This window comes from Panthera uncia (assembly GCF_023721935.1).
Source record: "Panthera uncia isolate 11264 chromosome D3 unlocalized genomic scaffold, Puncia_PCG_1.0 HiC_scaffold_8, whole genome shotgun sequence".
NCBI classification, from domain to species: Eukaryota; Metazoa; Chordata; class Mammalia; order Carnivora; family Felidae; genus Panthera; species Panthera uncia.
In genome coordinates, this window is record NW_026057586.1 from 14168304 (window position 1) to 14181015 (window position 12712).

General features: G+C 44.0%; 1 pseudogene; it reads left to right on the plus strand.

Moving 5' to 3' along the window:
• Positions 1–1361: 1361 nt before the first annotated feature.
• LOC125914484 (heterogeneous nuclear ribonucleoprotein A1-like) lies at positions 1362–2652 on the plus strand (annotated as a pseudogene).
• The last annotated feature ends 10060 nt before the right edge of the window (positions 2653–12712 follow it).

The window sequence follows — 12712 nt, forward strand, 5'->3', positions numbered from 1 at the left end:
CCCCGCCACCTGTCCCCGCCCGCCCGCGCTGCGCCCCCTCCCGCCGGGCCGGCGGCGCCCGCCAGGTGGTGCCCGAGCGCGGGGCGCGCGCCTTCTATTGGGCGAGCGGGCACACCGGAGGCACAGGGAGGTGAGGACTGCGAAGGCGACGGCGGGGCGGGAGGGAGGTTCGCCGCCCCTCCTCCCGCATCTTCTCCAGCCGCGGGCGCGAGACTTAGCCCGGAGCTTCTAACCCTGGGCTCTGCAGGTTGCACGCGGACAGGTTTGCCTGCGACCCGACCTGCTGTGTCTTTCACGTTCGCGGGCACGGACCGGTCTGCACCCAGACATCCCGGGCCGGCTTCCAGGGGAGGGGACGGGGCGGCGGCGGCCTAGCCCGCGGGCCCACGCCCGCCTGGATCCCACGCGCTCGGCCCTAACAGGCGGGGCCTCCCAAGCAAGGGTGGATACCCCACCACCGGGAATTAACCAGAAGAGGATCTTCGCTGGGGATTTCGTGGAGTACAATGCAAAGGTCACCACAGTATGCCATCTAGCACGCTTCATACAATCCTCCCTCAAAGTTTTCTGGCCAGCAGCCACTTCCTCTTGCCTCTCCTCTAGTACCCTTCTCTGGGGTGAGAGACACCATCCTGTTTCCGCCCCCCACTCACACCCCCCACCCCATCCAGGCACTAGCCTTGATGAGTCCTTTTGCTGCTGTAGAACCCGCCAGCTGTCGGGCGCGCTGCACCTGTTGTTCTGGTCACTTGCTATTCCTTGCTTAGGAGTGTATCTTCTCTCCCATTCTAGGTCGATGTTGCACGCACACATACACGTGCTCCTTTGTATGGATAACTTTTTGAGTGAACATACTTGCCTGATGTCAACAGAAGGTTGAATTTCTTGAGTGCTAGAACTATATATCTGCTTGCCTTACTTTCGGCCCAGTGCATGGTGTATCCTAGTGAATATTCCATAGGATCTTCTACGGTTGTTGGGTGAAGTGGGTTTTAAAGGTCAATTAGGTCAAATCATTTGAAATATCATGTCATTTTCTGCCTAGTTGTTCTGAGGAAACTGGAAATTTGCAACGAAAACTGTGAGTTTATTTTTGCCTTTCAGGTCTCACCACCCCCCCCCCCGCCCGCCAATTTTTTGACGCTTAGATTAGAAGCATAAGCATTTCAGATTATTATGTCTTCTTGATGAATTGACTTTTCATCATTATGGTAGGGCCTCCTTGATCCATGATAAAACTTTGGGTTCTGAAGTCTACTTTGGCGTTAGTTATATAGCGACTTCACCTTTCTTATGAATAGCATTTACATGGGATATCTCATTCTATCTTTTTTCTTGTTTTTACCTTTAAAATAGAGACATCAGCCTTTCTGTCTATGGACACTGGCAAGTATCTTAAAAGTCTCCCCTCCCACTGCTGCACGTCGAAGTCAGAGGGTCCCAAAGAGCCTGAACAGCTGCGGAAGCTCTTCGTCGGAGGTTTGTGCTTTGCAACAACCCATGAGAGTCTGAGGAGCCATTCTGAGCAACGGGGAACACTCCCAGACTGTGTGGTAATGAGGGGAGGGGAGAAAACACCATGCACTCCAGAGGCTTTGGGTTTGTCACAGATGCCCCTGGGGAAGAGGTGGACACAGCCATGAATGCAGGGCCGCCCAAGGTGGATGGAAGAGTTGTGGAACCAAACAGGGCTGTTTCAAGATTCTCCAAGACCTGGTACCCACTTAACTGTGAAAAAGATTGTTGTCGGTGGCCTTAAAGGAGCCATCATCTAAGAGATTATCTTGAACAGTATGGGAAAATGGAAGTGATTGCAATCATGACTGACTGAGGCGGTGGCTAGAGGAGACGCTTTGCTCTTGTAACATTTGATGACCGTGACTCCGCAGACAAGATTGTCATTCCAAACTACCTCAGCTGTGAAGTAAGGAGAGCCCTATCTCAGCAGGAGATGGCTAGTGCTTCATCCAGCCAAAGAGGTCTAAGTGGTTCTGGAAACTTAGGCGGTGGTTTTGGTGGGAATGACAACTTCGGTTGTGGAGGAAGCTTCAGTGGGTGAGGTGGCTTTGGTGGCCATTGAGATGGTTGTGGATATGGTGGCAGTGCGGATGGCCACCCTGGATTTGGTAACGAAGGAAGAAACTTTGGAGGTGGCGGAGGCTATAATGGTTTCGGCAATGACAACAGTCTTCACATATTGGTCCCATGAAAGGAGGGAATTTTGGAGGCAGAAGTCTGGCCCCTGTGGTGGTGGAGGCCAGCGTTTTGCCAAACCACAAAACCAAGGTGGCTATGGCGGTTCCAGCAGCAGCAGTAGTGATGGTGGTGGCAGAAGGCTTTAATCACTGTCAGGAAACAAAGCTTAGCAGGAAAGGAGAGCCAGAGATGTGACGGGGAAGGTTACAAGGTGAACTCAGCCAAGCACAGTGGTGGCAGGGCCTAGCTGCTACAAAGAGGCCGTGTTTTAGACAAGACTCATGCGTATGGTCCAAAAACTCGAGGACTGTGTTTTTTTGTGACTAATTGTATGACGTGTTATTTTAGTTTCTGTTCTGTGGGAAGTGTAAAGCATTCCAAGAAAGGGTTTTCGTGTAGTTTTTTGTTGTTTTTTTTTTTTTTTTTTTTTTGCATCCATGCTATTGACTGCTAAATATAATAGTCTGATCATGATGCTGAATAAATGTGTCTTTATAAAACTGTGCTGTGTAAAGTGAGTCTACTCTGAAGCCATCTTGGTCAACTACCTCGGCAATGTGTGTTGGAATTCCTTCAGGGAGCTACCAGGTTCCGTTTGAAATTTACTGGCAAACTGCTTGGGCACAGAAGCCATTGTCTCCACAAACCTTGGTGTCGTTGAACCGACAGTTAATGTGTTGTGCCCTGGAGCTCACCATTAAAAGGGTCACCCGAGCAAAGTCATGGAGTTTATTGGGCTAGATTGCTGGCACATCCGATGCAATATCTAAACTGAATTATGGTATCAGATAAAATTATAGGTGGGATGAAAGCTTGTGTGTCACCCATTATCATGTGTCATCAACAAATGACTTAATATCCTCTTGATAATAACAATAAAAAAGAAACTTCGCTTTTGTTGACAAGTTAGGCCCACTATGGACAGCTCCGCAGAACAATGGAAATAGGAGCCCCAGACGACAGGATGTCAAATTGCACCAGAGCGGTGAATGCTCCCCACCCTCATCATCTCCCTCGGCACTCTCCACTCCAACCTCCTCGTGATCCTTCTCGAGGGCAGCCACGTCCTCGTGGGCCACAGAAAAATCCCTCCGGTACAGCAGGCATCAAGCCACGTGTTTACCACGGCAAGCGGACCATTTCGCCATCTGGTTGGCTCGCTCAGGGCGTGCCTCGGTGATCTGTGCTACAGGAAGCTGTTCGTGGTAGGCTTTCTCAGTAGAGATAATGGGGGAACGTGCGGCCAGAGAGAAGTTCATGTGGGCTTAGGGCACCAGGCTGGTCTGGCATTCTGTCGGATGAACGTTCAGGGCTGCATTAAATCTGAGTAAGCAGCAATGGAAGACACGACTGCGCTAATCCGGTGGTTAAGGGGAGTGTAGGTTGGGTGTTCAATGTTGATGTCATAGATGGCCTCATTATCTACCATGAAGGCACAATCACAGTGTTCCAGGATGGTGTGGGTCGTGAGGACGGAGTTGAAGGGCTCAGCTACAGCTGTGGAAACCTGGGGGCCTGGTAGATGGAGAACTCCAGCTTGGATTTCTTGCCATAAGTGACAGGTTCCATCAGCAGGGAGGGGAACCCAGAACAAGTACCCCCACAAAACTGGAAAACCAAGACGCCCTGAAAACCTGTGCCCCGGGGGGGCTACTTTCGGTCCACTGACCAAGGAGGGCAATGCTCTTGCCAATGGTATAGTGCCCACGACCATAGTTATTGGTGGCATCTTTCTTGCCCCTTGATCAGCTGCTCTGGGTAGAAGAGCTAGAGGCAGGTGCCTGTGCAAACTTCACCTGTCTCAGTGAAGGTGTTGAAGGAGTCCTCTCCTCCCCCAGTGGTCGTGTCACTTGGCATCCGGTCATCAGGCTGGAAGTCTGTTCCAGGCAATAGAGCTACCAGCAGTCATTGCCCATTTGGACACCAGCCTGGCCAACATGGATGGAGATGCCTGAGACTTACAGGGCTCTGCAGGGCTGGAGAAGGCGAGGGGACGGTGACAAGGATCCCCCACCGACAGACAAGAATTCGCGGGGTGGGGGGAGAAGCGGTGAGAGGAAGGCCAGCCCGGAGGGCCCAACGTACCGCACCCTCCCTCCCTCACTCTCCGCAACAGCGCGGCAGGGGGCGGATCTTGGACGGTGTCCCAGCCCCCCGCGACCCCGCCTCGAGGCCCCCTGCTCCCCCCCTCCTGCCGCCCCCTCGCTGCAACACAGGCCCTGCGAGGTTGGTCGCCCCGGCCAGAGGGGGCGTGACGCTGCCTGGTGGGTTCAAAGGTTCAAAGCAGACTTCTCTGTAGGAGCCAGATCAGGGAAGGGGAGGAAATGTCCTGGGGCCACAGACGGGCCAGTGGGGCGGGGAAGAGGACGGAGAGGGCTATGGGAAGGAGAAAGGAGAAGCATCGGCCCCGTCCGGTCCTCAGTGGGTTTCGGGGGCGCGTCAGGCCGGCAGAGCCCAGGCGAGGAAAGGCACCCGGTAAAGGAAGCGTGGCCAGAGCCTCCCGGGCGCAGACCTCCCGCTGTCCGCCGTCTCTGGGGCCTGGACCTTCCCTTTAGGTTTAGATCTATTTAAAGTGACAGCGTATGATTCGCTCTTGCCTTTTCATTTAATCCATTTGACAGTCTCTATCCTTTGGAGTTTTCAGACCACTCGCATTTAATGTGATTATAGATATGGTGACATGTGAGTCTACTGTCTTGCTATTTGTTTTGTTTGTTCCTTCTTTGTTCCTCTTTTCCCATCTTCTTTTGGATTATTTTTTAGGGTGCCATTTCTCTCCACTGTTAGCTTATTTTATATGCGTCCTGGTTTTATTTTTTTTAGCTCTGGGTTTACAATATGCACCTGTAACTTAACCGCAGTCTACCTTCAGCTACAATTCTGCCACTTGAGGTCAAAGAGCATACTTCCATTTCCCCCTCCCGGCTTTGTGCAGCTGCATGTAGTCCTCCTACTTGTTTTGCTCCGTAGCTCCCTACTGTGCAGCCTGCCTGCTTGCTTTGTGCTTTTGGAAAGCTCTCGGGTGGTGTTGATTAAACAAACAAACAAACAAACAAACAATTAAAAATGTGAATATCGTTGGACAAGTCAATTCCGTGTCTGAGAATCTAATCCATCCATACATAAAGAGAGACATGCAAGGATGTTTATTTACCTTAGCATTTTTGTAAAACCACAAAGAGAAAAATGTGAGTTTCATGGAGAAATGGCAAAAAAAAAAAAATTGAGTTTACCATAGTATAGACTATAATGCAGTTGTTTAAGAAAATCAAGTGGTTTTTGGAAAGACGTCTACTGCCCTCTAAGTAAAAGAAGCAAGTTACAGAGTAGTATCATCCCATGTTTGTAAACAATCATAAACGTGATTTTATTGATATACGCAAAAGGAGTTTCTAGAAAGACAATAATGATAGCAAACACCAATAGCATCCTTAACCATGCAAATTCATTTAATTCCTGCAACAGCCTTGATTAGTCCCATTTTACAGATTAGGAAACTGAGGCACAGAGTGGTTAATAACTTGCCGTAGGGTCACTTGCCAATAGGGGCAGAGTTGGGATTCAAACCTTGGCTGTCCTGGCTCTGGAGTGTTCTCCTGCCTCACTAAGCACCAGATTTTTAATATCAAGTGAGTTGCAGAAGGGAAAGGTGACAGCTTTATTTAGGTATGTGGCCTATTGTCTGGAATGTGGAGACAGGCTTTCTAGAAAAAGTAGTGGTGTGAAAGGCAGATGAGGGCTGGTTTTGGCCTCAAGGAGCGGACATGTGGGAGAGGGTGCTTTCAGTGTGGCACTTCATGAGAAATACCAGCTTGCTCCTGGCACATGTCCAATGTTAGCCCCTTCTTTTCTCAAAAAAGATGAAAGGACTTAAACTTCTGCTTGGAAAGCCCCAGAGGTGAGTGTGCTGGTTTTGGAAGCACTTTGAACAATAGAATGCCCATGTTAACACATTAAATCAACTAGGGGGAAAAAAAGCTTAATTAAAAAAAAAAAAAAAAAACCACTATAAATTACTTTTTGAGGACTGTTTCTATATTTACAGAACTACCACTCACATAATTCAAATATTTTATAAATATTAATGTAGAATGCCATTCGTTAACAACAAAATCCATCACAATGGGCCTGAGGATGTCCTCTTTCCTATAGCATTCTTAGGAGGAACGTGGAAATTATTTCCAATACTATTTTTCTCTTAGGTGAAGGATGCACAATTATAGCTAAAGAGGTTGCTCAACATTTACAGAAACTATTTTAAATGTTCTTTACAATTTAAGAAATCCCACATGTATAACTAAATTTTGGTTATCTGTAATAAATGTAAAAATGCATTTTAAACAATAGATATTTTAATATTTAGTAAAGTTAAATGTTTCTGATTTTTAAAAACTAATGAGCTAAAAATGAATTGTGCTTACTTGTACTAAGGAAAAACCAAGTATATTGTGCAGATACAGGAATCATAGGCTTTTTTATATGGATAGTGTGCATCTCACCCTGGAAATCCCCACTGTTTCCCACTTCTGCATGAACTGTTTAATTTTCAGATTAAAAAAGGTAACATAAAAGTATAGCTCTCATTTTTGTTTCTAGAGGATGGCTTTTAAGTCTTACATTACATCCTAATGTAATATTTTAATCTTAATATAACACTGTAATCTTTATTTAGGCAGCAGAAAACAGGCATAATCTTGTTAATGAAATGTTTATTTTTTGACATGGTGATGTAAAAATAGTTACTGTGACTGTGGTCACGTAAAGAGAATACATTAAAAAAAGCAAAGCTATGAAGTAAACATAGGACTTCACAAATCTTTCTTTCAGTGAAAACCTACTAATAAATACAAACGTTTTTATTACCTATGCTGTTCTGTTCTGTCCTTCTTCTTATCTTGCCTACACAACACTTTTTAAACAGAAGTAAGGTATTGATAGATCAGTGTCCGTTCAGAGATAAATTAGGGTGCAATACCATCCGGTAATGATACCCAAACATAATATGAAAATTTGTGACAAATTTTGAACTGTGTCCATGGAAACCTATCTTGCTTGCTTTGGGGGACAAGAATTTTTTCAGTGCTACCGATTTGGTATTCAAAATAAATGAATTTCTGAACCATTAAACTAGTAGTTATCGCTACTTTTTGGATATTTTGTTACAGATAAAACGGTTTCAAGTGGAAACGGAGATAATTTATGTGTCCCCTACTTCCCTTCTTCTCAGCCCTAATGAGATGATGGAGAAAGTAGCTCTGTGTCCCTTACATATGAACACAAGGACAGGTATCATCCTACCTGCTGATGGCAAAGTTCTACTTTCGAATCGGTCAGGTTCAGACTGGCCATAAAAGACAACTGATGCTGCCACCTAGATTGACACAGAACGGTTTCTTTTTAAGAGTACTTTTATTGAAGTAGAACATACATAAAGAATACAGTTTGGCTAATTGTCAAAAAATGAAGACATATATAGAGCCTGCACCCAAACCATGAAGTAGAACATTACCAGAAACCCCCAAACGCCTTTAATCATTACTCCTCATCCTTCTTGATAGATTTCATGGGAATACCAGCGATTCACTTTGTCTGCTTCTGGACTTTATATAAATGGACCCTGCACTGTAGTATTACCTTGTGTATGGCTTTTGTTCACCATTGTGAGAGTCAGTCAGGTCATTACTGTCCAGTCCTCTGTTGTATGAATAGATTACCCTTTGTTCATCGTTTCACCGATGAAGGATAGGTGCTTTATGTCACATGGCGGATTCAGAGTGCTAATATTTAGTCTGAGAGTTTACACATCTAAGACATGGGCCTTATTCTTCCCGAATTGGGTCAAGTTTTGGTGTCGGGATGTTGCTGGGCGAGACTGGAATATATGGAAGAACTTGGAAAGGGTGTGTAAGAACGCCATTATTTTTGTCTTAAGTATTTGGTAGAATTCACTGATGAAGCCATATGGCCACTGAGGTTTCTTCGTGGCATAGTTTGAAATTACAAGTTCAACTTCTTTTTTTAAAAATTTTTTTTTTCAACGTTTTTTATTTATTTTTGGGACAGAGAGAGACAGAGCATGAACGGGGGAGGGGCGGAGAGAGAGGGAGACACAGAATCGGAAACAGGCTCCAGGCTCCGAGCCATCAGCCCAGAGCCTGACGTGGGGCTCGAACTCACGGACCGCGAGATCGTGACCTGGCTGAAGTCGGACGCTTAACCGACTGCGCCACCCAGGCGCCCCTACAAGTTCAACTTCTTTAACAGATTTAGAACTACCGAGATTTTGTTTCTTCTGGTGTTGGTTTTTTAAAGGTTTTTTTTTGTTTGTTTTTTTAAAGTAGGTTCTATGTCCAACATGGGGCTCGAACTCACAACTCCAAGATCAAGAGTTGCACGCTCTACTGACTGAGCCAGCCAGGTGCTCTGCTGTGTTGATTTTGGTAAGAAGTTTCTTTTGTTTAAATAGGAATATGTCCTTCCATCTTAACTTTTTAACTTTATTGGTACTACGTAGGATTATTTCCCTTTTGCTTGAATAATTTCTTATGGCGTGAATAATTTGATTTGGCGTGGATCTGCTGGTAACAATTTCTGTTTTTTGGTGGGGTGGGTGAGGGTTGTCTACCAATATCTTAAATCATCTTCATTTTAAATGTTTATTTATTTATTTTGGGGGGGAAGGGGCACAGAGAGAGAGAGAGAGAGAGAGAGAGAGAAAATCCCAAGCAGGCTCTGCACTGTTAGCACAGAGCCTGACATGGGGCTCAATCTCATGAACCCGTGAGATCATGACCTGAGCCGAAATCAAGAGTTGGACGCTTAACCAACTGGGCCACCCAGGCACCCCAGCAATTTCATTTTAAAAGATATTCTTGCCGACTGTAGAATTCTAGGGCAGCAGCAATTTTTCTTTTGGCATTTTAAAGACATTATTCCTTTGTTTTCTGTTGGTGAGTAAACTATCAGTCTTATAGTTGCTGCTTTTCAGATTTTCTCTTTGTATTTGTTTTCCAGCGGGTTTATTATAACATATGTAGGCTTAGTTTTCTACATATCTTAGAATCTATCCTGGCTTGTGGTTCTCATTGACCTTGATGGTTTTTGTCAGTTTGAGAGAATTCTTGGCCATTTGCTTGTCAAATAATATTTCTACCCATTCTCTCTTTTCTCCTTCAACATCTTATGACTTTTACCCTCTTTTCTGTGTTTTGCATTTAAACAAATTTGTGCTGCTTCCTGTTTCCGGTTCTGCATGAAGGGAGTTTGGAAGTTACCACCGAGTCCTAACAACAAGTGAAAAGCTGAATAAACTGGAAAATGAACAAATCTTCTTAAATCCATAAAAGAAGTGAGGTCACAGGGCACACCACTGCCCCCCCCCCCCCAAATTGGAGAGATTGATAGGCAAATACAGAGAGTCACAAGTGACCAGGTTAGGAACTCTCGAGCTAAAATCTCCATGGGAATCAGTGCTGGGGCAGGAAGACCAGAACTGTAATTAATGACTTGATGGAGGCTCAGTGTGGACAAGTCTGAGTTCAAAACTGTAGGGGGACCCAGTTGTAGAACACCCCCCCCCCCCGCCCCCTGCCCAACTTTTGTAAGTTTTGCCTCCAGGAGCTCAACCAGGTTCTCACAGTAAATACCCGAGAAAAATCTCCTTGGCAGAGGGAAAGGAAAAGGATCCATTCTGAAATAAACCAGAGTACTTTGTTTGTCTTAAGAAGGACTGTGCTCAGGGGAAACAAGTTAACCAGAGCCTAACCTGGAGAAGGGAATTCTCTGATTCCGGCCCATTCTCACCATCCTGTCCCACCTCAGGGGGAGAGAAAAACTGAGGTATGATTTTTAAATTCACAGTCCAGAGGCACAGGCTCACAAAACACCAAGACCTAATCATAGGATTAGAGAATATTTTTCCCACTCCTGCACAACTTACTAACACTAACTATGACTACTAACACTACTAACTTAAACTCCTATTTACAATAGTTCCTTTTACCCAGTACCTAATATCTGGCTATCAAGAAAAAGTTGCAAGGCGTACCAAACGGCAAAAATTAGAATTTGCAGAAACAGAACAAGCAGCAGAACACCAGACATGGCGGGGATACTGGAAGAATCAGACAGGGAATTTGAAACAACCATGACGAATATGCTAAGGCCTCTAACGGACAAAGTAGACAGCATGCAAGAAGAGATGGGCAATGTAAGCAGAGAGGTGAAAATCCCACGAAAGAACCAAAAAGGAATGTTAGAGATAGAATACAATGTACAGAAAGGAAGAGTGCCTTTGATAGGCTTATTAACAGATTGGACATGGATGAGGAAAGAATCTCTGAACTTGAGGACATCTCAATAGAATCTGGCTGGCTCAGTTGGTAGAGCATGTGACTCTTCATCTCAGGGTCATGAATTCAAGCCCCACCTTGGGCGTGGAGCCTACTTAAAATAAAAATTAAAAAAAAAAAAAAAGAAACTTGCAGAGATGAAAAGTAAACAGAAAACACTGGAAAACAAACAAACAAAAAAACCAAAAAACCAACCCAGAACAGAATATCCAAAACTGTGGGACAACTACAAAATTGCACACCAGGAGAAGAAAGGGAGAAAGAAAAAAAAGGAATATTTGAAACATTAATGAGTGAGGATTTCCCCAAATTAGTATCAGATGCCAAACCACAGATCTAAGAAGTCCAGAGAATACCAATCAGGATAAAAGCCAGAAAAGTACATATAAGCGCATTACTTTCAAACTATAGAAAATCAAAGATAAGGAGAAAATCCTGAAAGAGGAAGGAAAAAACACCTAACCTGCAGAGATAAGAATGACCTCCAACTTCTCAGAAACCATGCAAGTAAGAGAAGAGTGGAGACATGGAAAGTATTGAGAGGAATAATTCACCAACTTAGAATTCTGTAACCTGTGAAATTACCCTTCAAATGTGAAGGAGAAATAAAGACTTTCTCAGGTAAACAGAAATTGAATGTATTTGTTGCCTGTAGATCTGCTGTACAAGAAATGTTAACAGAAGGAAAATAATATTGGTCAGAAATTCAGGTTTATTTAAAGAAAGGAAGAGCACTGCAAGAAAAAATAAGTGAAGGTAAAATAAATATTTTTCTTACTCTAACAAACGTTTTTTAAAAATAGTAATATCAACAATGTTTATGTATGCTTATGTGTATTATATAAATATGCTTACACATAAGTCAACTGAATGACAATACTAATACAAGGAATGAAAGGAATTAGGATTATTAGGATTATTTTGTTATCATAAGTTATTTACACTACCTTTGAAACATTACAGTGTTCTGTGATAGTGGACTGGGATTAGTTATAAATATATATTGGAAATTCTAGTAAAAAAAAAAAGTAAAAAAAAAAAAAAAAGAATTCATGGGGGGCCTGGATGTCTCAGTCGGTTAGGCATCTGACTCTTGATTTTGGCTCAGGTCATGACCTCATAGTTCATTAGTTCAAGCCCCACATTGGGCTCGGTGCTGAGGGCACAGAACCTGCTTGGGATTCCCTGTCTTTCTCTCTCCTCTGCCCCTCCCTCACACATGCACACATGCTCTTTCTCTCTCTAAAATGTTTAAACAAAAAAGAAGTAAAATGGATATGCTAATAAGAAAGAAAGTGGAATCATATACAATTCTTAATTAAAATCACAAAAGGAAAAGAGCAGAAGACAAAAATACGAACAAAGAACAAGAGCAACAAGTAGAAAGCAGTACCAAATATCGTAGATATTAATCCAACTATATTAATACTGGGCACCTCAATGGTCTAAATGCACCAGTCAAAAGAGACTGTGAAAGTAGATCAAAAAAACAAGACCCAACTGTATGTTATCTGCCAGAATCCCACTCTAAATAAAAAGAACACGGATAGATTACAAGTGAATGGGAGGGAGAAAGATATACCATGATAATACTAATCAAAAGAAAGCAAGAGTGGGGCGCCTGGGTGGCTTGGTCGGTTAAGCGTCTGACTTCGGCTCAGGTCATGATCTTGCGGCCGTGAGTTCGAGCCCCGCGTCAGGCTCTGTGCTGACAGCTCAGAGCCTGGAGCCTGTTTCAGATTCTGTGTCTCCCTCTCTCTGACTCTCCCCCGTTCATGCTCTGTCTCTCTCTGTCTCAAAAATAAATAAACGTTAAAAAAAAAAAAATTAAAAAAAAAAAAGAAAGCAAGAGTCAGGGTGCCTGGATGGGTCAGTAGGTTAAGTGTCTGACTCTTGATTTTGGCTCACGTCATGATCTTACACTTTGTAAGATCGAGCCCCACGACGGGCTCTGCGCTGATAGTGTGGAACCTTCTTAGGATTTTCTCTCCTCTCTCGCTCTCAAAATAAATAAATACACTTAAAAAAAAAAAAAAAGAAAGCAAGCGTAGCTGTATTAATTTCAGACAGAGCAGACTTTAGACAAAGGAAAGTTATCAGGGATAAAGAGGGGCATTAGTAATGATAAAGGGGTAAATTCTTCAAGAAGACATAACAATCCTAAA